General features: G+C 35.7%; 1 protein-coding gene across 1 annotated transcript in view; it reads left to right on the forward strand.

Annotated features, from left to right (window-relative positions):
• Nucleotides 1-26422, forward strand: part of LOC123671256 (terminal nucleotidyltransferase 5C) — a 96247-nt gene that overhangs the window by 65649 nt on the left and 4176 nt on the right. The gene's annotated exons all lie outside the window — the stretch shown is intronic.

The raw sequence follows: 26422 nt of genomic DNA on the forward strand, positions 1-26422 counted from the left end.
TAATGATCTCCATTCTAACAGAAATGTTTGGAAGTGAAATGAAATACTTGTCATTCACAGATTGCTTTTTTTACCCATAGAGTAATTAGTCAAATTCACCGAATTCCATCACTGATATCTACTAATACCGAATTTTGTTTCAGGTAAATATGCCGAATTCCTTGTCAACCTTGGGTAAGCGAAAATTTCAGTTAAATTGGGAATTTTCCTGGAAAAACGAAATATTTTTCAATGGCAGAAAAAACAATTCCCTCGGATAACAATGGTCAAGTGGAGCAGATTCATTGTCCTCTATAAAAACCATTTATTTTTCATTCCATATAACAGTTGTAGGTTTTCATTCCGTAACAACGTGACATTTCTCTGTAATTCACGAATGTCGACAGCAATTTTCGCAGAGATCGATTATTTCAACAGACTGCTCTCATTTAATTGAAATTTTTATGAACTGTATTTTGCGAATAGAGGTATGAGTTGACCTGAAGCTTTGTTTTTATCACGTAGGCGTAAAACTTAGCTTAGCTCGAAAAAACTTCTGATAGGTGCTGCTATATAGTTTTTTTATCTAGAAATCATTTGTAATTCAAAATTGCGCGTTTATTATTGCAATTATAAAGCAAATTATATTAATTCGACAAAAATAATTTCAGGGAAAGCTTGGCGTCCGCAACTTTTGAGCGCTCATTCATTTATGCGTATATTTCGCCCTCGAATACCAAAGAACTGTATACCTAAATAAATATAAAATCTTATTCACCTTGGAGTTTCTATTGTCGGTTAGTTTATCTGGATATGGCGTTTCCTCCTGAAATTTGGCATGAAGGTTTTGATTATTTTACATTACACTTACAAACCAAATTTCAAACAATTTAGATTTTTTTGTTACGGAAATATAAGTCAATTTTTTTCATCATTCTCATTGAATATTTTATGATTTTGGTCATCAACGTAGTATTATGAAACAACTCTGAAATTGCTATTTAACATCCACACGCAAAATTCTCACTCGATTGGATCTGTTTTCCCTAGGTTAAAATGATGTCAAAAATTCACCAAGTGAGGTACTCGAATCCTCCTTATATATGCCTCACGCTTTTTCATAGTTTCTTAGTTATAATTTTAAAGAACTTTCGACCTGAATTTGTACTATATCTTCATATCTTGTACTTTTATGCGTTAAACAATAATCTTCGCAACTTTGATGAAAATTATGAAAATATTGGTGTATATTGAAGAATGTATGTTTGGAGGATTATGACTCAAATTTTCAAATTCCAATTGGAAATCTTGAGAGGTGACTTCATGGTTTCTAAGAAGCACTCAATAATTCTCCAGAATCATTGAAGAAAAATGTGATTATAGAGCTATTTTGGCTAAAATCGTTCTTCAAAGACATCGAGACATCAGATTACAATTTTTTTTTACCCCCTTTTTCTCTTCAATGAGTCAGACCTTACTGTTTCAGACCATGCCTGGTTCAAAATTTGTAAATAAGAGATTGATAACTCACTATTCCCCTGGAATAACTCTGGTCTTGGTATTACATTGCTCCACACATCGAAGTTCAATCCAATCCATGAAGCATTATTTCATAACTTCGAATTCAACTCTTCTGGTCCTATAATTCTCATCACGATGTCCTTTCTTTTAAAAAGAACAAAATCATTTATTCCACAATGAGGTCATGACCGTGTAACCTGGACCAGAGCCAAGTTCATGTTCACCAGACTTCAGCAAATAACTATCTGCGATCAGTGGTGTCCGGTCTGGCTATCCAGCCCTTTCTCATGCAAATTTTCAATGCCTTGTTGAAATTGTCGTAACATTGAACCTGCGGTATAATGAACTCGAACGATAAATCAAATGATGAGAGTGAAATGATTTAAAGTCCTTCATTTTGATTGGGAGTATTGTGAACACAATAAATTTTTATTCGTACAGGAATTTCCATTAGATTTGGAAAATGAAGAATGGAATTATCGTGTATAGTACTCATATTATACCTAAAGTTAATAATTCAGCTTTTATTCCCGATGAATAGTTTTGAGGTAATAATACCTAGTCTTTACAGCCAGTAGTACAATGTTGCTCAAAAAAAGTGTATATTTGTTTAGCTCACTGCGTGAAATCATCAATTCGGAGGATGTCAATCAGTAGTCTGGCTCTTTGGAATTTTGTCCCTATAAAGGGTTTCTCGGGAGCGGATCTCTCGTTGTGCGTACACGAATTTTACACAAATGGTATTCTGCTACTATATCGGGAAGGAATGTCTAAAATGTTCGAGGTTTTCATTACTCAAATGATGCCATTCAGAGGTTAAAATTCGTAAACTAGACAATTGAGCGCCTACAAACCTTTACCAAATTCTTGTTTTCGTATAGAGCTCATTTTCACCTTAAATGCTACGTGAATAAGCAGAACTCTCTCTACTGGAGTGAAACCAATCCAAAAAGCAAGAATCACAATCCCTTCATTAGCCAAAGGTGACCTTATGACTCTTACTTCTTTGACCATGAAAGAGGGTGTGAAATAACTATGAATTCAGAGCGTAATGTGAGGATGTAAGATGAGTTTTTGTTGACGAAACTGCAGAACTTTCCTGTATATAACCAAAGAACATGTTTTCAGCACTTCGTGAAATTTTGCAATCGAATTACTCTTCAGGAGAGGTGAAAGTCACAAAAAAGTACTAATTCTGATAAAACAATTTGATAATTCCTATTCGTTGTTGAAGCATGTATCTTTCCCTAATTAGATGGCATAACTCCCTGTACACCAATGACAAAAAAATATTAAAAAAATCATACACAGTATTGCCATTATAACCATTTCGAATTGTCAACTGGAAAACCCTATATAATTATGGACTCGGTAATATCGAAGTGGGTACTCTACGCGAATAAACTCATTCATGATAACTTCCAATACATCCATTATTGAGATATAACGTGTTCAAGGTTGCTCCATCTGACGATTCAATGGATATGAACATTTGAACCTTGTTTCGATATTTTTTGAGTCCAGGAAGTGACGATTGATGTTTGATGAGTATTGTGACTATACTTGATTGTCCAATTGAAATGATATAGATGATAATTTAATAGCAATATTTCCTAATGTTGCTCAATGTACGTGTTACATTAGATTTATTATTCTGATTACATAATATTGGGAAATTTTCACTTAGGTTTTCGAAATACCCCAAAAATTTTATCCTGTTGAGTTTTGTCCTTACATGCATTAATATAACAATATTGTAATAACTATATTAGTAGGTAGGTACTCTTATTTTCAATGAAGTGCGCTACGTGAAATCTCCATAACCAGGTTGAAATGAATATCTTTATTTTTGCCCTTATGCTTATTGTCACAACTGAACATCAATATCTCTGAAACCAAATCTGTCTTTCTCTTCGATACACTGAGTGCGTTTTCTGATAATAACAATGAATATTGTTTAATGGTGTTGGGAATTGCTGATACTGAGTAAATATTTTTCCAAAATTTCGTTTCATTTTGTAAATAGCAACTGATTCATGGAACTGTTTGCTGATGACTTTGTTATTTATTTTCATTCATTGTTCATTATATGACTCGAACTCAACTACGACAACCTGTGAGAAGTGGAGGAGGAAACAATTTTTCAGTTTCATCTGTAGCAACTATTAGGAATTCCATTCCATCCATCTCAAATCATCCCAATCATTTTCTGGTTGTTTACAAATTATCAAGACATCTTTATAATATACCACTAGTATATTCCAAAGAATTGAAAGGGTTTCACTAGATTGACAAAAATATTATTTCTATCCTGCCAGTCGGCAAAAATTTGAATCATCAATCAGGAAGCTTATTTCAATTCCTCAAGAATCATCTGCGAGAAGAGATCAATCAGAGAGGCTTTAATAGGGTTCAGCAAATCATTTATGAATCATAAAATAAAAGAGGTCCAAGTACCGAACCTTGTGAAACTCCAATAGTTACCTCAGACTCTTCTGAATACATACAACTTGGACGGACATACTTAGATTCATTATATAGCTTTTCATCCAATCGAGAGATATTCTTCTGAAAACTAAGTTATGGCACTTAGGTATCACGAAGGATAAATAAAGGGATTCAAACGTCAGGTCAAAGTATAATCCTGCTACGCCAGTGCGTAGCAGGATTATACTTTGACCTGACGTTTGAATCCCTTTATTTATCCTTCATACTTCATTAATACATCAGTATGTTCTAGTAGGTTTCCAGATAATTTGAGTGAAGGAAAGGTTATTCCTATTCATATTCGGTGATTCTTGAATTATTGTCCCATATCAATTATTTGCTATTTTTCAAAGGTTCATGAAAGGATAGGTTTTAAAAGAATGCTCGACTATTTTCCTGAATTTAATATTCCCACAAACTGTCCTCATAGCTTCAGATCAGTTATTCTACAAAAATGGCAGCCTTTTCATTCGTTCAAAGTGTTCATGAAACTTAGAAAAAGGTACTGACCTTTTTCTAAGTTTTCTAGAACATACTGATGTATTAATGAAGTAAGTCTGATAAGAGAAATGATCAGAATAGATTCATTAAAAATCTTCAGTACCCTAGCGGATATACAGTCCCTTCCTGAATTTCCTTTATTGTTGAGCGATCTTATTATCTCTACCATTTCTTTTTTTCGATACGGCATGAAAGCAAAATATAGAGTCCAGCATTCTCGGAGAAGATGTTGCCGAATTCTTCGGTAGTGCAATGTTCAGAGGTTCAAATACAGAACTTTTGTTCAACCAAGCATATAATACTTGTTGACTTGGATAGACATTAGGAAGTGATATAAGGAACAACATTACTCTGGTAAATTGCCTCCACTCTCTGCTCTTGAAGACATTTTCAGTAACGACATTGTACACTCTGGCGATATTAGATGCATTTCTTTCCCAAAAAGAAAAAAAAGGTTCAAAGTTGGAACTCCTCAGAGAGTTCGTGAGCAAATCGACAATCTCTTTGGGAAAGTAGGAGGATTATGCCGGTGCCGGTCTTAAAAGTGGAGCAAATATGTACGTACTTTTCTGCAGTTTGTGGAAATTCGGTTTGTTGGATCGAACACATTTCATTCGAACGGCGTGTTCTCCACTTCCTCTACCTTCCCTGAGGCTTTGATAGAATGCCACGATTTTATCTGAGTTTGCTCAGCCATTCACGTTCTGAGGCGGATGTGGGAAGGGGAGTAGATCAGTCACGTACTGTTGCAGCAGAAAGGATTTATAGATCTTGGCGTAGTTTACTGTTCAGATTACTATTCTCTAGAGAGAAATTTGACTAGATTTTGATGTCAGGATTTCTTTGAGATGAATTGGAGAAGCATGACCCTTCTGGACTGCTCTTTTATTAATTCTTTGGAATGAGTATCTTATTTTATGTACTCACTACTCAATCATTTATTTATGTTATATGAAATATGAACTCGGACTTAAAATTATTCGATTTATCATCCTCGGGAAGTTTTGATACATTAGGACTTCTCTATCAAGGAAGAGGGAGCTGTGTTAGTTCTTCAAGGGGTAGTTGTGACAAGCAGTAAATGATTCCATAAACCGATTTCTTTACTACAAATCTGTATCGGGGACAAACTTGTGTGTCTCCATGCCAGCCAGATCCTCGCCACTCGACGCTCTTGTTTTTATATTTGTTCAACGCTACGCAATCTAATGTAATCACGAAATTCAGTATTGAAATTCAAATATTTGAGGTTTAATATTTTAGTGTTAAAAATATACGATTATAGTAAATATCTGCGATCATTTTAGAGATTATTTTTTATCAGAGTGGCATGTTAAATGGCAACAGTACAGAAAGAAAAGCGAAATTATGAACTCATGAATCATAGGAATCGCGTTGATTACCGACCCCTGTAGCCTTTATGAAGTATTTTTAAATAGTACCTTCCAATTGAAACCTCCCCGTCACAATAGCTTAGTTCATTTTCGTATATTCCTTGTTAATATTTCCTCTCTTTTTATTATACCAACTTGTGGTTCATAGTATGTTAGTTGTCGTAGCGTTTTCTATAATAAAATATACTGACTGACAAAGGAACTGCATTACCCAGAAGAAACTGTTTAAATTTCAATTTGTTTTTGGTAGAAAATAGAAAGTATATCAAGAAGCAAATGATTGAATTTGGAGAAAAAATCGTGAAGGTTTTTTTATGTGAACAATTTTTGTTACTTAAATATAAAAGTCGTTTTTTTAAATTTTACAACAAATCAGCTTTTCGAGGATATCCATAGTTGACGTTTAGTAATTGTTAAAATGCCTAGAGCACGTGTATGAGGAATTTATGACCAGCTTTTCTAATGAATCTCGATTCCCTTTGGGTGCACATGATGGCCTAAGAAGAGTCAGACAACGTCGGGGAGAAAGACGTGAATCTCAGTTAAATGTTGAGCGTCATGTACACCGGACTTATGGAGTGCTATTGCACATGCAAGTAGGTCACCTTAAGTCTTTATTCGGGGTAACATGACAGCGCTGCGTTACCCTAAGGAATAGTGGTGCAATATGTTCTCTTCCTTTCCTTACCTGGCTCGAGAATCCAATATTTCAGCAAGATAATGCCTGACCTTATGTTGTCAGATTTTCCTCGATCTTTGGCCCATAGAGCATGTTTGGGACATCATGGGTAGAAGGTTTGGAAATTTACCCCAGCCCCCACGCACTTTGGCGGCTTGGAGACCAGAAGTACAGGGGATAGTATCCCTCAAGAAGAAATAGACAATCTTATTGCATCAATGTCGAGACGTGTTTCGGAGTGTACAGATAATAGCGTTAGACAAACACATTATTAACAAATTTATTGAAAAAAATTGTAAACCTTTCGTTTTTTTCTCCAAATTTCAATCATTTACTCTATTATGTTATGCCATACTATTTAAGTTTTACCAGAAAAAAATTAAAATTTAAACAGCTCCTTCTGGATGTTGCAGTTTCTTTGTCAGTTAATATAATAAAACATGTGACCCGATCTAACTCAGGTCGACGTATAAATCGATTCTATCGCAAGCCAATTGCCATCAACCAATTCTTTGAACCTTCAGGAGGTTAAAATTCCAAAGTGTAGTTTGAATAGCAGTAGACTTCGTCTTTCGTTTACTAGATCATTGGTTTTTATATCATCCTTTTTTTTTAGTGCAATGAAGTCGTTATTATTTTCATTGAGTAAGTGAATTCACGGAAAGTTATCTAGGATATCAAATAACATATTCAGAAATATCGAACTGGTTGCAAACTAGTTCGAACATTCAGACCGAAGGGTTCATTTAACGTGATCGAAAGCTTTCACAAGGTTAAATCCACATCGTGAACCGAATCGACCCAAAACTGGGTCGTTTACGAGCAAAATGCTTCTCCAAACACAAAACCGACATCATGAATAGACACATCAACGTTTTATGTCACGTTCCGGCAAAACCGATCTGAATCAAAAAGTATGTTTCACAACGAAGGCTGTTCGATTTTCAATTATGTGAAATAGCAAAAGTGAAAGTATATTGTACGATTTGATATTCGTAAAACGGAACTTAGTCGATACAAGGTCGGACGGTATCATTAACCGAACGTCAAGTACGAAACGTATACTTTTTTTTCGATTTAGAGTTTGAAATATTGGATTGATTAGGTCGTGATTTTCAACAGTTTTTTTTCGATGTGCAAGGACGTTGATCTGTTGGAACTACCTAAATTTCTAGGAAGTGGAGAACGGTGTATTATTTTAATTTTGGTTTCTGCGTTTGATGCTTTGTTTTAATTCTTCCTGAATAATAAATTTGATTACTGCTAAGGTTTTACCTTGCGCCGTGACCTTAAGGTCTAACAAAGCTCTTTTCACCACTGCACTATCTACAACTTGCTTTCCAGTTCTAGAATTCTGATGAATTTCAGTGTCTGGGATGGCTTCAAGAAGGCTACATCCATATCCCTAAAAGTTTCTCGTCCAAATCATTTTTTTCTTTGTTTTGCAATGGTTAGATGTGGCGGCTTGTCCTATGAGTCAGGTGAAGCAGTGCCTCAACAAATAATCCATTTCAACATCATTCGGTGAGGCACTGGATCTCTGTTCCATAATATCCATCCCAATGTCACGAATCACAGTCTGCGGCATGCGCTTCCTTGTCTGCCAAATTCAGAAAGTATTCAAAATTAGTGGGTTCTCAATTTACTTTTAACTAATGAGTGCAGTTCAATTGAACAGGTTTAAGTTTTTTCTCAACCCTTTCAGGATTGTCATCATGTTATCATCAAGTTTCTTCCTTCTCTCGGAGGAAGCATCGTTCACCGAAAGTTAAGTACAAAACTTAAACTTTTTCTTTTTCGCTTCGGAGTTCGAAGTGTTAGATTGATCAGGTTATGATTTCCAGTAATTTTTTTCGATGTGCAAGGACTGTGAAGTGTTGGAACTACCGAAATTTTCTATAATGGTGTATTAATTGAATATTGCTTGCTGTTTTTTTTTCTATTTTAATGACATTTTGACCTCTCATCCCTCATTAGAATCACAACTAAGTTTACTTTCAATACTGCTGCTTTGAGCTACTAAACTTGTCCAACATAACTATTCATTTCTTCCAGTGTATATGTATATGCCATACTAAGTGCATTTTTCCTCTCATCACATGGCCTAGATATTGCAACTTTCTTATCTTTATTGTGTTCTATATTTCCCTACTTTTATAATTTTCTCAAGTATTGTATAATTTCATGCTATATCAATCCATTTCATCTTTGAAATGATCCTATTAGCCCACTCCATGCTAATATCCTTCTTCAATGTCCAAGCTTTCAGCATGTCAGCATACTAACACTGATGAGATGCAATCCAAAAATACCTTGCTCATTTCATTAATATACTTCCAGCTTGGACGATTCTGGGTTACTAACAATATCGAATTCAATTGAAACTGTTAAAAGATATTGAAGTACTGATATGTTAAGTTGAAATCTGAAGAACCAAGTTTTGTCGGACATGATTAGTAATTTTTGACAAAATCTATTTTCTGCTTTTTTTTTTAGCGCTTGTTCTCTGAACAAATCATTATAAAATCGATAAAATGATAGTTACTATCGTGATAGTTGCTACCGTAATATTTAACTACTAACTTCGTGAACATTAGCCTTTATGTATATCGAAATTTTTTCTGATTGAAAACAATCCCTATTCCAGACAAGGAAATATATAATTCGAAAGATTCCTGTGAAGTTTTTGTTTTCAATACATTCCCTACGACAATCACAAACCTTTTACAATAAACTCCTACAATATAGCAAACCATTCCAACACTCATCCAAATATATGCCCGGATATATTTTTAGCCCAAGTAATTTATTATTGAAAAGGTTCCAATTGAACTGGAAGCTCTAAATCTGGCATATTTCTCCCCATCGAGTAGAAATTGAAGTTGAATTAAGAGGAAGTACCTTGTTCGTTTGCGGACAATAGTCCAAGTTAATCTTAACCTTGACCGTGTCGACTGGTAAGATCAAGATTGTGTTGTTGTTTGTCCACATAATGTAATAATATGTTCCGTTTCCTTTGCGGTAATCAAAATAGCATATCACGCTAATTCTTTCGTGAAAATAATTTTTATCTTGTACCGAGTTGACAGTGAAGAGGAACAGATTAGGATGTTACGTCCTCGTTTCTCAAGGTTATAGTTTTTTATGTTTGATATTAAACCTCCTATTTGTTTCGTTAAAAAAATTCTGGAATTTTTTAAGTTTGAATAGATATGCATAATCTGACACCCGATTGAAAAATGTTTTGCACACCCACGGAATATCCAAATTCATCAGCAGAATAATTGAATAAATTTTGAATTTATGGTTAATTGAAGTGAATTCAAACCGAATACCCAATTATATGAGTAATATGTTTTACAGTTATTGATTATTGTATGAATGAATTAGTTCTTTTTAATTGATTCTTATTATTACTAATCTTCAAGTTCTAGGAATTGGATTATCAAATTCAAAAAATTCTCTTTCCAAATTTTATTGAATAACAGGTTAGGTTAGGTTATATTCTCATTCCAAATTTTATGAATAACCGACCGAGATGTGATTCTGGAGGTATACAATATAAGAATTTCAAACTTCTTGCAAAATTATTCATCGGCAAGTCTGAAACATAGTTTAGATGCTTTGAAGCCAATTCAAATGCTGAGTAATTAAAATTAGTGAAACTTTTGAATTTCTCTTGGGAAATCTAAAATTCAATAGGTTCAAGAACTCAATCCATCTAATCATCATCCTTGTCCCGATTTTACTGTTTTTTATTGCAATTAACGGAAGAGCCGTCTCTTCATTTCACTGCCATGTTCAACAATGAGATTCATTTTTGTTCAAACGGCAAAGTAATAAGTGATTGTTGGATTCAGAGCGAAGAGAATATTTATTCATTGGAGAAACACTATTTTATCCGGAAAAAGTTATAGTTTTGCCTGCCATACCTTTCCGTGTCATGATTAGTCTTATTTTTGTAAGGGGAATTGTGAGAAGGAAGTTACCTTTTACCAAGTTGGTTCTCAGGCAATGTTAATTAATTATTTTTTTATAAAAAATTGAGAGTTATTACATAGGACTGACTGCCGGTTTCTGAAAGGCCAATTAACGTCAAATTCAACTTAACAGCTGTCAATTCTATGGTCAAGCATCATTTGGGTTTCTGAAAGTAAGGTTAACTCCTTTTATTTGAACATTCTGCTAGTTTACACAGTGGTCAAATATTAAACATAAATTGAACTACAAACATCATTTTGGCTTTCTGAAGCGCAGTTTAATTTTTCTTTTCAAGTTAAGAGGTCCAGATAACATAGATCAGTCAATTTCACACTGTACAAAATTTCAGAAACCCAAATGGATTTGACATCGCTGTTAATTCTACACAAACTTCATTCTCACCACTCATGTTGAAAATGAATACATGTTCAAACAGTTTCTTCTGAATTTGTGACTTCTATGAATACAAGAGTATTTTTGGAGTATTGTCATTTTTTCAGTAGGAAATAGTTATATCGTCAATTTCAGTATTTTCTGACAAATTGCATTGTCTTGTAATTTTGTACTCCAATATGTAACGTGACTCAATAATGCGCACAAATAGCACCACCAGTGCCATACCACTTCTTTTGTCTTCAGTACCAAGCTTCAAATTTTCGGAACATAGAGTTGAATCTAGGTCAATATATTAAAGGTTATGTGACGATTTATTTGTAGTTGTTAAATAAATTATTAAAAACAAGTTTGTATGTTGACAATGTTCTTAGCCACAAATTGATGTCAAATTTGAACGAGTTGCGCTTCCAGCTGCTTGACCAACCACCAGCTGGCTTTTTGCAGACCTCAAAAGAACGCTCCAGGGATATAAATTTGGCTCAAATGATGGCAAAGGCAAACCTTTCTACAGGAAAAATATTGAAAAGTTAGAAGAGCGTCGAAGTGCATGTATCACTATTGATGATGACTATGTTGACGAATACTGAGTCTAATTTTTAAGAGATAATGTGTTTTTAATGCTTAAGTCCGGTACTTATTGAGGCAAGTCTTGATGCGAGGGTCGTGATTGAAAATAATATGAATTATGCGATTTTTCGAATAATATTACAAACGTAATATTGAACATCTATGTTCGTTCATCACAAAACGCCATTGTATATAATGATAGATCAGTGAAATGAAAATTTATTGCTCTAGTGCAATAAAGAGCTAGTTCTGTCACTGAATGGCAATACTTAAAGTGTTCCTGCATAAACGTAAAAACAATCCGAAAGCACTTATTGAATCACCTTTTATGAACAATGAATATTCTCCCCGAGAACTCTTGCCAACAGATGTCGTAAGTGGATGATCCTCTGTCATAGAAGAGAAAGACGAGTCCACTGAACACGATTCGTCCTCCATCTTTCTCGCCCCGTTCTACAACTTCTTCAAGCATTGTAATCTTCTTAATTACCTGCTATACTTATTTCCGCGAGGCAATGGTCAACACTCGTTTGTTTGTAAACATTGCAAAACAAACAACGAAGAATCGCCTAGGCGGTGTTGCCTCGCTTGCGGCGTTGCGCAATCGACCATCACAATATCATAATCTTTTAGAAAGTGTCTGCGCCATAACGTGAGGAATACCAAATTGCATAATGGGTGCAAGAGTGAGAGGAGCTAGTGGCTGTGAAGAATTCACTCGTCCTCAGAAGTGGAGCATGAGGCTGCGTCTTGTTTACCAATCGTAGGTCGGTCGATACTCTGTCCACACTTCGTCGCAGGTGCTGCTTCTCTTTCTTGGACAACCCAGAGTTGGATATAATACGAATTAGTTTTGTTGACATGAAAATGAAAAAAATATACGGACGTCAACTTTGCTATTGTACCCTGTATATTTCAATATAGCAGTATATCCTGCTTCTAAATGATATTCAGGTTGCGATAAGTTTCCGTCAACAATATCGTCATGCAGTTTTTATTTTTTCATTCATTGGTGGTAGACTGAAGACTATTCTTCAAATCAGGAAGTGGTAACAATTTCTTGTATCAACAATTTTGATTGTGGGAGACCCGAACAAAGTTGTATTGAATGAAGATTATTAAAATTTTCTTGTGGAAAATATGTTCTACGGGACCAACTGAGAAGAGGAGAATTTTCAGGAATTCAAGGGATGTTAGTACAATGTAAGAATTTTTAATAGGCAACGCTGAAAAGTTTTTTGGTTAACAGTTACAGTATGATTGGTAGATACAGAGGTACTCAAAACACTCAACGACGTCATGAAATCTTTATATTATGGAGCTTGATTTAGGAGATTAACAATCAAACGTTCAAAAAACGAAACAAATAATTACCAGCATAAAAGCCATATGCGATGTTGAAACGTTCATTAAAATACACAACAGTTTAAAACCTACTAAATGGTTTAGAATGTCCTAAAGTCAGACGTTTTTTCCGGAATTCATATCAAATTAAAATTATTGTTTTCTTAGGCGTGTCAACAAGTATTTGATTTTTTTCCATAAGATGAAAACGAGTGATTTTATTCATTTAGTCACATCATTCTGCGCCACGAATAATAATTTCTACTGATAATGTGTTTATCAAAAGCGATGATACAATTCAAAAATAGAAAAAAACATATAAATTATTTAGTGAGACACAATTTCTCTTTCATCGAACGGTTAGGTTAGGTTAGATAATAATATATTTCAATTTGTTTCATTCCTATTGGAATACCCGTTAGTTGAAGTCAAGTTCGAGAGTGTAAAATCAGTCCAAAAACAAAAGATTGAGCCAAACATCGGAAATTATATATAAACCTAGTGAAACAAAATATTAGAAAAAAATAACTGAAACTTCCACAATACAGGCTGAAAGCGTGTCAAAGAATGAAGAAAAATGAATAATCAATTGTACCAAATAATTTATAATGCCTGAAAGGTTGAACCAACAAAAAAACCTTGCAGAATGATGAGTGAGCGCATGGCTGTTTGGATTTCACAAATTTGTAGATCCACCTCTGGGTCGTAATGTTGTTATCCAAGGGATAGGTTAAATTATTTATGAACTATTGTTGTATTATCTCCACAACTGGCAACACAATTTCCAATTATTGTAAAGCTTCTGCCAAATTGAGCTTAAGATCAAACATGATGTGAGCATACATTGTCAATATTGTCATCAGTAACAAACAAACAGATTTGCGGTTTATTGCTTCAGCGTATGGCCCAGCGTGATGTTCAAAGGATCATCTCCCTCCATACCAATTTTCGATCCCAACAAAAAATGTACTGATGAAAATAAATTGCAAATTGCGTATATTATTAGAAGTAGTGTCGATGGTTAGAATAGTTATTTATAATACAAGTGCAGAAGGCATTGATATTCTTCCACAAGTTCAAAATTCGAAAACGAGCCACGAACTGGTGAGTTTTTGAATGAACGAGTGGTAGAATGAGCCTTCTGTACGAGTATTATACATTATTTTCTCTAATTAATTGCATTTTCATTGAAATTAATGGAATATTTCCATAAATATCATTAAGTGATTTTTGCATTGAAAAATATCGGTTGGCAGAACTGATTTCTTTAAGGCAAATTGATGAATTGACAGATAAAGCCGTGGCGGAAAGTTCGGAGTACCGACATATAATAAAAAATATAACTATGAAAACTGTGAGTTTCTGATATATTCTCGCACGATTTTGTTCAACAAGATGTGCAAGAATGAACGGAATAACCACAGGATTAGAGAAAAGTATATTCTAAAACAAGTTGCAGAATGGGCTCCACGTCCAACACGAATGTGAAATGTGTGTTGGAATTGCCTTCTGCAACGAGTATTATACGATATTCTCTCTATTTCAGTCAAGTTTTGGGGAATATTGTCTAAATTCAATAAAAATTCATATTATACATCCTAGTGACTTTTGTATTGTATCTTGGCAGTTGGTGTGACTGTTACGAAAATTGACAGATTACGGAATTTCAATTTGAATCGTACGTTTCGAATTTTGAAAAAAATTATAATTACGCATTGATTTCGTGAATTATGCCTGATGAAATCGATTTAACACCAACAGAATTAAGAAAAATTGTGGATTGGAAGTCTGTGTAGACAACCACAGAACTGAAAACAATGCTGTAATGAGTTCATTACAGCACTGTGTTTAGAACTGTAATGAACTCCTTACGATACTGAAATAGAGAAATATTTTTACACTTGTTGTCTACCTTTGTGTGAGAAAAATAAGCTGGCTAAGGAAGAGAATTAGCCCTGGGATTCAACCGTCAGCAAGTCCTCGACCGTAATCCACTGATCTCCTACAACTTTTCAGCCAGGAAAAAAAAAATTCCCGAATTAGTATTCGAAAAGGTTTTCCCGTAAACCATTCCGTACTTCGAAAGACTTGAATTAATGAGGTCGTCAGCTGGATCAGAGGATGGCACTGTGATCTGATTTTCCCTTGTAATCGCACCGTGGGTAATTAACGTTTTCCTTTAGCTACGATTCTTCCGGTTCGTTCCCGAAATAGAAATACGCGAATTGGGGTTCAACCAACTGTTCGTTTTACGGCTTTGACGTCACTGCTTCATCTGTTTCATCAGTAGGGTGGGATGGTTGAAGCATCTGAAAAATTATCTCATCATACCTGCTTCATAATACGAGCGAATTATCAATATTGAATCACGGCGTGTTTTAAGGTTACTAGGTTAGGTTAGGTTGGATATGCCTGTTCAGCTCTTTTTGTCACCTTTGTTTCTTCTCGAGTCATAACATGGCTTTTTTTATTTATTTATTTAGATATACGAATTTATTTCTGGATTTTCTGTATTTCAATTTTGATTTGACAGCCTTAACTTATTTCATAATTACACGAGACTTGCACATGGCATTATGCTCCGCATCATAAAATTATTTGCATCATAAATCGGTCTGATTTCCTCTACTCACTATCAAGATTGAAAATCTCCACCTAACAATCGCCGAATGAGCAATACTCTAGATTAATATTCCTCTGCAAAAAGATTTTTGATAAGAGAGTGCTACACCTACTCACCGACTTCCTTCCAGGGCACTGACGCCTTAGGAAGCACCTAACGAGTGCAGATTTTGTGGGGAGGAGAAAGAAACTCCTAATCATGAGAATGCCTCGCCCTTACAAGCCTACGCATTGGACCAGATACCTTGTCAAAGTGAGAATGTAACCTCCTTGAATGCGAATAGTAAATGAAGAAAACAGCTTTGATGGTGGTACCTACATTAGGACGCTGTACAATGAAATATCTTACCCAGCAAACACTAAGCAACATATGGTGGAAGTGTCGACTAGAATCCTCCTTCAAGCATCATCTGAACCCTGACCTTTTCCTTCTCGGCAAAGATCAGAAGCGCTTCAAGTTATAAGACAGAGATTCGAGAAAGAACGAAACCGAAAGAGAAATAATCTGGCGAAATCTTCCTTTGCTGAAAAATTCTTAATCTCAGTAAAAGCTTACTACACCTACTCACCGACTTCTTTCCTGAGTACTGACGCTTCAGGTAACAACTAATGAAAATAGAGATATCAGTATCCGACGGGAAAAAGAAATTGACACCTGATTAGGTGTCTCTTACAAGCGTACACAGAATATCAGACACTTTTCGAAGTGAGGATGTAACCTACTTGAAGCCATCCAAGATGCTCATTAGAACTCTGACTTTGCAACTGGACAAGGCAAATTGTAGATGATGAGAACAGCTTTGATTGCAGTAAATAAGACTTTAAAAGGTCTATCTGGAATTACACAGCAAAGAGTAAACATCATATGGAACACCCGACTAGAATGCTCCTCCAAACATTCTTTGAACTCTGACCTCTTCCTTCTAGACAAAGATCAAAGATAAGAAACGCTCCAGGCAATGAGAATGGAATTCGAGAGAATGAAGAAACCCAAAGAGAAATACTCTGGCGGAATCTTCCACTGCAAAAAGATTCTTGTTTCTTGATCTCGGTAGGATCTTGCTATAACAACTCATTGACTTCCTTCCTGGGCACTAACGCCTTAGAAAGCACCTAATGAAAAAGAGAATAGACGACGAGTGCAGATTCTATGGAAAGAAGAAAGAAACCCCTTATCATGAGAATATATCATACTAATAAGCCTACAAATTGGACCGGACACGGTCAAAATGAGGAAGCCATCAAAGATACTGGAATTCATTAGAACTCTGCAACTTGAAAGCGAATTGTAGATGAAGAAAACAGATTTAATGGCTTTAAAAGGTCGCTGTGCAATGTAACATCTTACATAGCATACAGTGAGCAATATATGGTGGAAGTGTCAAATACAATCCTCCTCCAAGCATTATTTGAACCCTGACTTCTCCATTCTCGGCAAAGATCAGAAACACTCCAAGCTATTAGAAAGAGATTCGAGGAAAGGAAGAGAAATACTCTGGCGGAATATTCCTCTGCAAAAATATTCTTTATCTCAGTATGAACGTGCTACACCTACTCACCGACTTTCTTCCTGGACACTGACGCTTTAGGAAGCACATAATAAAAACAGGATCATCAGAATCAGACGATTGCAGCTTCTACGGGAAGAAAAAACAACTCCTAATCATGAGAATGTCTCGCTTTCAAAAGCCTACACATTGGACCAGGCACTCACCAAAGTGAGAATGTAACTTCCTTGAAGACATCAAAGATCAAGTTCATTAGAACTCTGCAACTGGAAGGCGATTTGCAGATAATGAAAACAACTTTGATAAGCGTAGATTAGACTAAAGGTTGATCTGCAATGTAACATTACACAGCAAGCAGTAAACAACATATGGTAGAAGTGTCGACTTGAATCCTACCCCAAAAGCGTTCTTTGAACCCTGACCTCTCCATTCTCGGCAAAGATCAAAAACGCTCCAAGCTATAAGAAAGAGATTCCAGAGAAGAAAGAGAAGAAAGAGAAATCTCTGGCGGAATATTCCTCTGCAAAAATATTCTTGATCTCAGTATGAACGTGCTACATCTACTCACTTTCTTCTTGGATACTGACGCTTTAGGAAGCACATAATGAAAACAGAATCATCAGAATCTGACGAGTGCAGATTCTACGGAAAGAAAAAAACTCCTAATCATGAGAATGTCCCGCTCTCAAAAGCCTACACATTGGATCAGGCATTTACCAAAGTGGGGATGTAACTTCCTTGAAGCCATCAAAGATACTGGAGTTTATTAGAACTCTGCAACCGGAAGGCGAATTGTAGATAATGAAAACATCTTTGATGGCAGTATATAAGATTTTGAAAGTTCGACCTGCAATGTAACATTACACAGTAAACAGTAAACATAATATGGAAGTGTCGACTTGAATCCTACCCCAAAAGCGTTCTTTGAACCCTGACCTCTTCCTTCTACGCAAAGATCAGAAACGCTCCAAGCTGCCGTTACGTAGCCTATGCCTTAATTGAAAATGAAAATTTCAGGTTATATTAATAACGCCTTGCCGAGGCATCGGGGCGGATGAACAGGTCGTCGCTAATGAGGCAGCAACGATCGTCCCGAATTTTAATTTGCTGATCCCTCGCTTTGGCCAGCAGGCAAGTATTAGGGATCAAGTCGTACGCACCGGAGCGAGCAGATTAGGCTTGATGAAGTCGTTCGTAGCCGGGTAATGTATCTCGGTAATGAAATTCGGCTGGATAAACGGGATTTCCGCTGTTGTTGGGGAATATTTCGGGTACAACTGGCTTCGGTATCAGGACAATTCGAAATTACGTTCGACGGTTGATGCAATGACGCAATTAACGATCTATTGATGGTTTACGTGATGGTGGATCCGATAGCTTTAACCTCTGAAGGTTCAATTTACCTTTTTCGAACAGATCGCTAAATCATTTCGTTACTATGACATTTCTATAACGATGCCATCCACTCCGGCTGCCATGAATGCGATAACTCCTGAACGGAAATACATAGAAACTTGGAATGTTCACAGAAATCGGGAATTGCGATAATTGGGAATTATAGATTCTCCATGATTTGGTCTGAAACGTCTTGTGTATTAACTGGTAAGTACCCTCTTCAAAATTTCAAGGGGGACCTTTTCCAATGAAGATTCATAGATTAAGCAGTAAAGGGCTATACACTCTACAAGTAAGGATGCGATTTATGCATATTATATTTATGGGATTCTAGACAAAAAGATGGAAATATCGATTACTGAAAAGTTGATACTTACAGTTACAGACGATAAGAAGTTAACTTATTGGATGATAAATAATAATATAGACGAAATGAGTTAACTTGTATCGATATGGGAAACATTCGAGGCATGGCAAAAGAAAAACTTGGCAACTAAGAGTAAAACTCCAAAACTTCTTTTCACGGTTGCTTCCATAGGGAATGGAAAACAATTATTTAAACCCGAATGAAACTTGGAAAGAGTCAGTCAGATCTTTGGGAAATATAAAGATTTTGGCCCAGTTTTGAGTATAAATAAATGAGGAAAGAATTACATGAATGAGTGATATAATCAGGGTTGTTTTGGAAAGTACTTCAAAAGAGTAGTTTCGGAAAGTCAGTAACAAGGGAAGGAAACCGAAATTTAAGTAAGTGGTTCAGTATCAATATTTTTGGCGTGTCAGACCGTCATGTACACTGTTTCGATTTCCAAAGAACTGAAGATTGAACAAAAAAACCGTTTGAAACCATTTGCATGAGACTGGTTTCAAGAAGAAGCTCGATGTATGGGTACCACACAAGTTAACGCAAAAACGGCATGGACCGAATTTCCATCTGGAATTCGCTGCTGAATCGCAACAAAATCGACCAATTGGATCACTCACGACAACGTCAAGCGAAAACGGTCGTGGTCGAATTGCGATAAAATAGCGGAAAGCTGGGGTTGGCTGACAGGAAGGTTTTGCTGTGTGTTTGGTGCGATTGACAGGCAATTATCTACTGCTAGCTACTGCCTTGCGTTACAACTGTTAAGTTGGAACTGTACTGTCAACAATTGGACTGACCGAAGTAAGCAATCTCCCAGAAGAAGCCCACTTTGGCCAATAGAAGAAGAATTGTGTTCCATCAGGACAACACCAGGGCACGCACATCGATAGTGACTCGCCAGAAGCTCCGGGAGCTTATAGTCCGGATTTGGCACCAAGTGTTTACCTGTTTCACTAAAGGACGAACAATTTTACTGGTGGCTTCAACAGAGGCTTGTGAAAATCGACTATCTCAATTTTTGTCAATAGGGACAAGGGCTTCTATGAGAAAGGCATAATGATAATACCTTCAAAATGGCAACAAATATTGAACAAAACAGCGCATATTCGAACTGAGTCGGATCATTTCAACTATGGCAATTGAAGCCTTGTTCTTCATGCAAAAATAAAGGATTTCTTTTCACTACATCTCATATATTACTTAGTATTTCCACACTATAATTCATCTCTAGCCTGTACGTTTCTCATACATTATTCAAATATGTTAAAAGATCGATGAACTTATTCCCTTCTATATTGGAAAGGTGTGAATGTAGTCAGGACCAATGTATCTCCGCAGATAGGTCATGAAACAAAAACATTTACAAATATCATACATATACTCCACCTCTATTCATTCGAAGATGGGTAAGGCCAATTGTTCAAAGCTGCATTAAGAAGAACACAAGACCATTCACTGGCATATAAGCGCCGACAAATTGTTATAAAATAAATCACCCGAAAGGCAACGAAGGAGTGAACACGCCACTATATCAATCTCCGCAAATTCTTGTTGTCATCCTTTCATCATACTAATCAGATTATAAACTCGACTCGGTACTTTCGCAAGTCGTGTGCATTCTCCCAGCGTCGTAATGTTTCCTACGTTCTGGCTGTCATCAGGCATCGCAATATGACGACCTGAATTTCGCGCCTGTTTTATCTCCCATCGGCAATTATTGTTGACCGGGCTCAGTTGCGCAAGGCTTGAACAAGGAAACGGCACCGAGATGACTGTGCTTCATCTGCATTCTATTCATTCTTCCTGCAAATTTGTAGGTCGATTTGAGAAATATAATGCAGGCCTGATGGCTGACATAATCTTCGCCCAACTTGGTTGGAGTGATGTTGAGGACGTTGCTCTCTAATGGAAATTAATTTATTTTATTTTATGAGAAGACCTCAGTTGGTGATTTGGCATTTTGCTACTAAACGCAATATGGTGATTGTAATTTTATAAATTGAGATTATTGAATAGCTCCTTCGAAAATAATACATTCTTTCTCGAACATATCTTTATCGAAAAAATATATGAGGATAGCACTGTAGTGAAGTCAGAATCATTGGAGGTCACATAAATACATACAGGGTAAATCACAAGGACAAATCTTTACCAAGTATAGAGGCTATTCCGGTTGGTATCAAAAATTAGCTTCATCCTGGGTAATTTTCACCTTCTTAACTTTTGAACGATTATCACGAATCAATTGAAATTTTCAGGCATAGTTACCTTCAAGTACCTTTAGGAGTCCAGCTCCAAAAATGTTGGTGGTTTTAGTCTTTCTCAAAAATGTCACTTTATGTAGGTATGGCTTTTTCAATGTTTGATGATAAGTATTCAAACCGTTGTAGCATTATAACCATTTAAAATTTTATAATTCCTATTAAGAAACACTCAAGTCATTCAGGTGAAAGGGATCAACTTATTCTTGTTTCATAGTATTTTATTGTAGAGTTCGTTGAGGTTAGGATATAAAGTCTTGAATATTTTCAATGAGAATAAATCTGTTATTATTAGGGATTCACGGCTTGGCTTGATTTTCAAGCTACTACAAGTAGTAGCTTGAAAATCAAGCCATCATCTACATTTATTGCAAGTCAAGACTTGAAATCAAGTCAAGCTACTTGATTTTCAGCAGTTTTATTGTGTAGTGCCATATCAATAACAAAATGATTAAATAAGAAGGAACCTTGCAAAAAAATCTTTCATTTATTAAACTTATTGTATGAAAGAACCGAAAATATCAACTTTTTTAAAATAGAAATATAAATTAAATCACTATAGAACATAAAAAAATAATAAATAATAAGAGAATAAAGTTTCTCCACATTGAGAAACCTCCAGGCTTTGTTTGATTTCATGATTTTTCATCCAGGATCTAAGACACATGAGGCTTCTTATAAATTTGTCGCCTAACTTATTGCGGGTTTTTGTAACTGTAAGAGCAGCTCTGGAAATTTGTCTAATATATTTCAATGATTTTATGGAAAGTGAGAAAACTACTAATGAAGTCACACTGGCGAACTCTTCAACCTCTTGGCGCTCGAGAAATCGTCTTATTTAGTCTAAGAATATTGAAATTATCAGTATTCAATCTTAGTTAATGTATAAGCACGCTTTAATTTCTCTAAAAGCGTTTTCGACTCTCCTATAACTCTCAGAAGCTCTGAAATATGCTTTATAAAGTCTGTAGCACAAAAAAGGAATGTATGAAACGTTGATAGTTTATATCCATTCAAGCTTTACGATGAATCATAGTCCAAAAACTATGGACGATGAATCCTTAATGCAATGAGCTGGTTACCTCCTTCAGACTTCTATAACTCTCGTGGGCAGTAAATTATTCACGGTCTACATCCCAAGGGTATCAGCATAAGGTCCTGGAGAGGAGATCGATTATCCAATAATATCTTTATGACCCTCTGAAACCTTTTCCTATCCCGACACCATAATCCATTCATAGTGAGGTTCTGGATCTTCCATATAAAATTTTATTTAAGAAGTTTTTCCGATACGTCGAGAATATAGGATCCAGACGATGGTTAAAGCTCGTTTGCTGAAATGACTCGACGTCGGGATGATTTAAATTTCAAATCGGTATGAGGATTTTATTCATGCCATAAACCCTGGCGTACATGACGGTTGTGACATGCAACAGCGTCTATTACGTATTCAAAGAAAACTGAAAACTTTTACTGTTTACGTTATAGCAACAGCGAAACCCAAACATCAAACAAATTCATTCATTAACTCCGTCAAAATCGAAATTGAAATTTGCAGAGGAACCCAAGTTTGCGTTACTCCAATATTCGTCAATATTGATAGAATCGTCTTGATGGCAGAATATACATACTAAACGTGTGAAGTTAAGATTATGTTCTCTGGATATTGAATAATATTATGAACCATATTCACATTAGTATCGAATACAAAAATTCACAAAAGTGTTTTTCACCAAAATCAATCGTAGTATTCTAAATTTTAAAAAATTCTCAACTCATTTCATCGAAAATTCATGGAACAAGCATTAGAATTGTGTTCTTGGAACATATTATGAAATAATTGATGGAATTCATACTACAACTACGAGAAATGTGTGTCAAAATATATAATTATATCACTCGAAAATTTATTGTTACTAAGAGTATCAAAATGAGTGTTTTCTGAATCGTATTGAATTTTAGAGAAAAATAGGATTCGGTAATCTAATCGAAAACTATTTACCAACTGATTCGAAGTCTCCCAACAGTTGATTACCCCAAGTAATTACTGAGAGAACAGTTGTTGGTGAAGGGTCGAATCGTCATTGTTAAGGTCTTTTGTGATCAGTTCTAGCGAGTAAAAGCAGCCCTCATCTAAACCATCATGAACCAGACATTGCTATTCTTGCAGGCTAACGTATGCTTTATTCTCCTGGCATCTTGCCAAGTGATAACTTTTTGTCTTTTGAGTTCTTAAGAAGGAGCGTTGAGTTTATGTTATTGTATCGTTGTAGACGTTATATTTTGATGTACCCACATACGAAAGGAGAAGAACAACTCAACATTTATTCACTCAGTTATAACAAGGTTTTATTCCTACCCCAATGTCTTCATGCAGTGTTCTGAATTAATCCCAAAAGTGACCACAATGTTCAACTAACATCGGTTGACTCAGAAGCAAACTGTTAATTCTTTTCGATGGAATAAAGACTCGTTCAGTAGTGACTGCATATTGGCTTCCTTTCCCTTGATTTCAACAATCGATACTAGAGCGAAGCCCTTTTGTTCTTTCTCCAGCATTCACCGTACCTTCATTACTTTTATTGCCTCTCTTAACTGTCAGAGGAGTTTATTGTTGCTGTTTCTTGTAGTTTTTGTCACGATCATGATTAGAACTTCCATTCCATTTCACATGATAACTTTCTTGGATTGATTTGGTGTTGATTAGTCTCAATAGTATATTCTGTACCACGGTTTTGATTTGTTGTGCATAATAAAGCCGCTGTTGATGTTTCAGAAGACGTAGAGGATGAAATTAGTAGACTTTTTACTTGTAATGAAAATAATAATATCTATTCTTCTGAAGAATCCTCTAATCAGCTCATCTTGATATTGGTTTTCTCGACTCCAGTTCCTTCCGTTTGCTAGATGAAATCATCTCATTTTCTTATGATTGATTGAGAGTGTTGTTTGGTCTGAATAGGGTTTTCAGCATCACTATCACTATGATCACTATTTTTGATCATTTAATTCTCGCTGATAAGGTACCAGTAAATAAAAAAAATGAAATTAGCCTTCAATCAATTTCAGATTCGGCCCTTTCACTTATGATGAAAAAAACAATAACTGTTTTTCAAGAGAAGCCTTCAATCGAGTCATCTTGATATTTTTTGTTTAAACCCAAAAAAAAATTATTTAAACAGCTCCTTCTAGGTGTTGCAGTTTCTTCGTCAGTTGGTTCATATCTTTTTTTGTGCACGTCGCTGATTAGGTACCAAGACATTGAATAAAATAATCCCTCCGAGACCTTCTATCAAATGGCATAATTACTTCATCAACTACCTTCCACGAATACCGATTGCCAAATGAAACCATCTCATTCAAGACCTGATTTACCCTACTTGTTGCACTTTAACCTTTGAACCTTGCACCGGGAATTCCGCAATGCGTCCCACGCCTCCAAAATCGTCAGATGAACAACCCCATCCTCATTGTCGCAAGTCCTAACACCAAACTCCGTGGCGTCAGCTCCTTCCAAAGATAACCTAGCCCCCTCATTCAACCCTCCTACTCCCCGTATCGGATTTGATCGATATTGTTTGGGCCCAGGGTGGTCTTCCGACGGCGTAGGCGCGTCACCCATTCACGACGTCGCCCACGCTCTCTCGCTATGACGTCATTCGGTTATAGAAAGGAAGGCTCCGAACGTTCCCGTCAGTTTCCAGAAATAAGTGCGGGTGGTGGCGTCCCGACGTCGACCGGAGCCGCGTCTGACACTTGTGGACCCTCTGTGCGTCGAGATGAAGTCGAGTTTCGGGAAGACGTCTTGGGATTTTTACCCCTTTGGTGATCTGAACAGTGATGGGGATCGTACTGATGATGAATCGGTATGTTCGATTTTGTTTTGGTAGTAGGGTTGTAGTAGTGCGTAGTATTTTTGTGCATCGGGGAGGGATGCACTTGTGGGTGTCTCGGATCGGGTTGGTGTCCCTAAAGGTTCTGATGTTGGGGCGGATTGATTTGTAGCCTGAATATATTTGATTGAAATGAAGGGTATTGAATTAAATGATCGCCTCGTTTTTTTTCGAATTCTCTGGCTTCAATTGCATAGACTTTCTTCCATAAGAATTTTGGTAAATAATTCAATGAAGCTCCGTAATATTTTGTTCCACTAGAAATAGATCCATGTACCTATTTTGTGTTATTATGGAATAACGAGTTTAATTTTCGAATATTTATTTATTATCGAGGATGTTTCCTATAAGAACGGTTAGTTTGTAAGAGAAAGCCTAGAAAATTTCGAAACGACATATTCCAATGAAATCAAATGCTATATTCATATTATGTGAAAAAATTAGCGCAAGAATGATGATCACTCAAAATTTATCGCCTTGGTCAAAATTTCAAAGTGATCACATCTTCAGATAGAGAAAAAATTCAAGAAGATTACTGAAAAATTTCACCCTATCTTTACTTCAAAATAAATCCGATAGGGTTTAGAATTTCATATACAAATTAGGGGTAGAAAAGAAAATGTTTTGTTTTCGAAATATAGGGTATTGAAGTTTGATATTTCCTCAAAGCACCTTCCATTCACAAGATATTCAACTCAAATTAGGCATCAATATTCCAATTTAAAGACTTCATCATGTGATATGCTGATTTTGAATGCAAATCTACAAATTTTTTTCTGGACAAGTGCCCGCTCCTTTCCTCTCAGAATTTTTTCTATACTGGTGGTTTATAAAAATGTAAAAGGAAACTTTGTTCCAATATTACACTATTTGGTTTCTTTTATTATATTCCTATCTGCCACTCTTTTGTAACCCTCGGGAAAATCCAAATTATTATAAAGATCCAGTTAGTAAGCTGTGATGAATGAATTAATTGGAACTTTTGGTTCTCATTTACCCAAATTCTAGCGAAGATTCGATAAACTGGTATAATCATCACAGAAAGTATGTATCTCGAAGCAAATCATTTGCGGTCCCATGTTTATAGAACTTTTTTTTCTTAAAATTATCCACTGAATCTCTCATTTTCCTTTGTACCTCCAATGTAAAAACATCTGTTCATATAATAACAATTTCCAGCTTGGTGCAAAATTTCATGTTTATAGAACCATGGAAAAGTTCATTCATATTTAATTCACAGTTGAGATTTTGCGTTCAGGTAGGTATAAAATAACAACTTCAAGCTTTACGCCAAATTTCGTGTTGATGGCATCATCAGAGAGAAAGAAGTTTTAAACAGAATATTGAAAACAAATGCGGAAAGCCTTCACGTTAAGTCCAAAGCTTTTGAATGCCCTTTTATTCATTCATTTGAAGGCTCGTAGAAACTGTCTATAGGTATATAAATGAAATATTTTTGGGATTCAACTTTTAAGGTTGAGTTTATTGTATAATTGTGGAGATAATTATAAATCCTTATAAAGAAGT

This window comes from Harmonia axyridis, chromosome 1 (assembly GCF_914767665.1).
Source record: "Harmonia axyridis chromosome 1, icHarAxyr1.1, whole genome shotgun sequence".
NCBI lineage: Eukaryota > Metazoa > Arthropoda > Insecta > Coleoptera > Coccinellidae > Harmonia > Harmonia axyridis.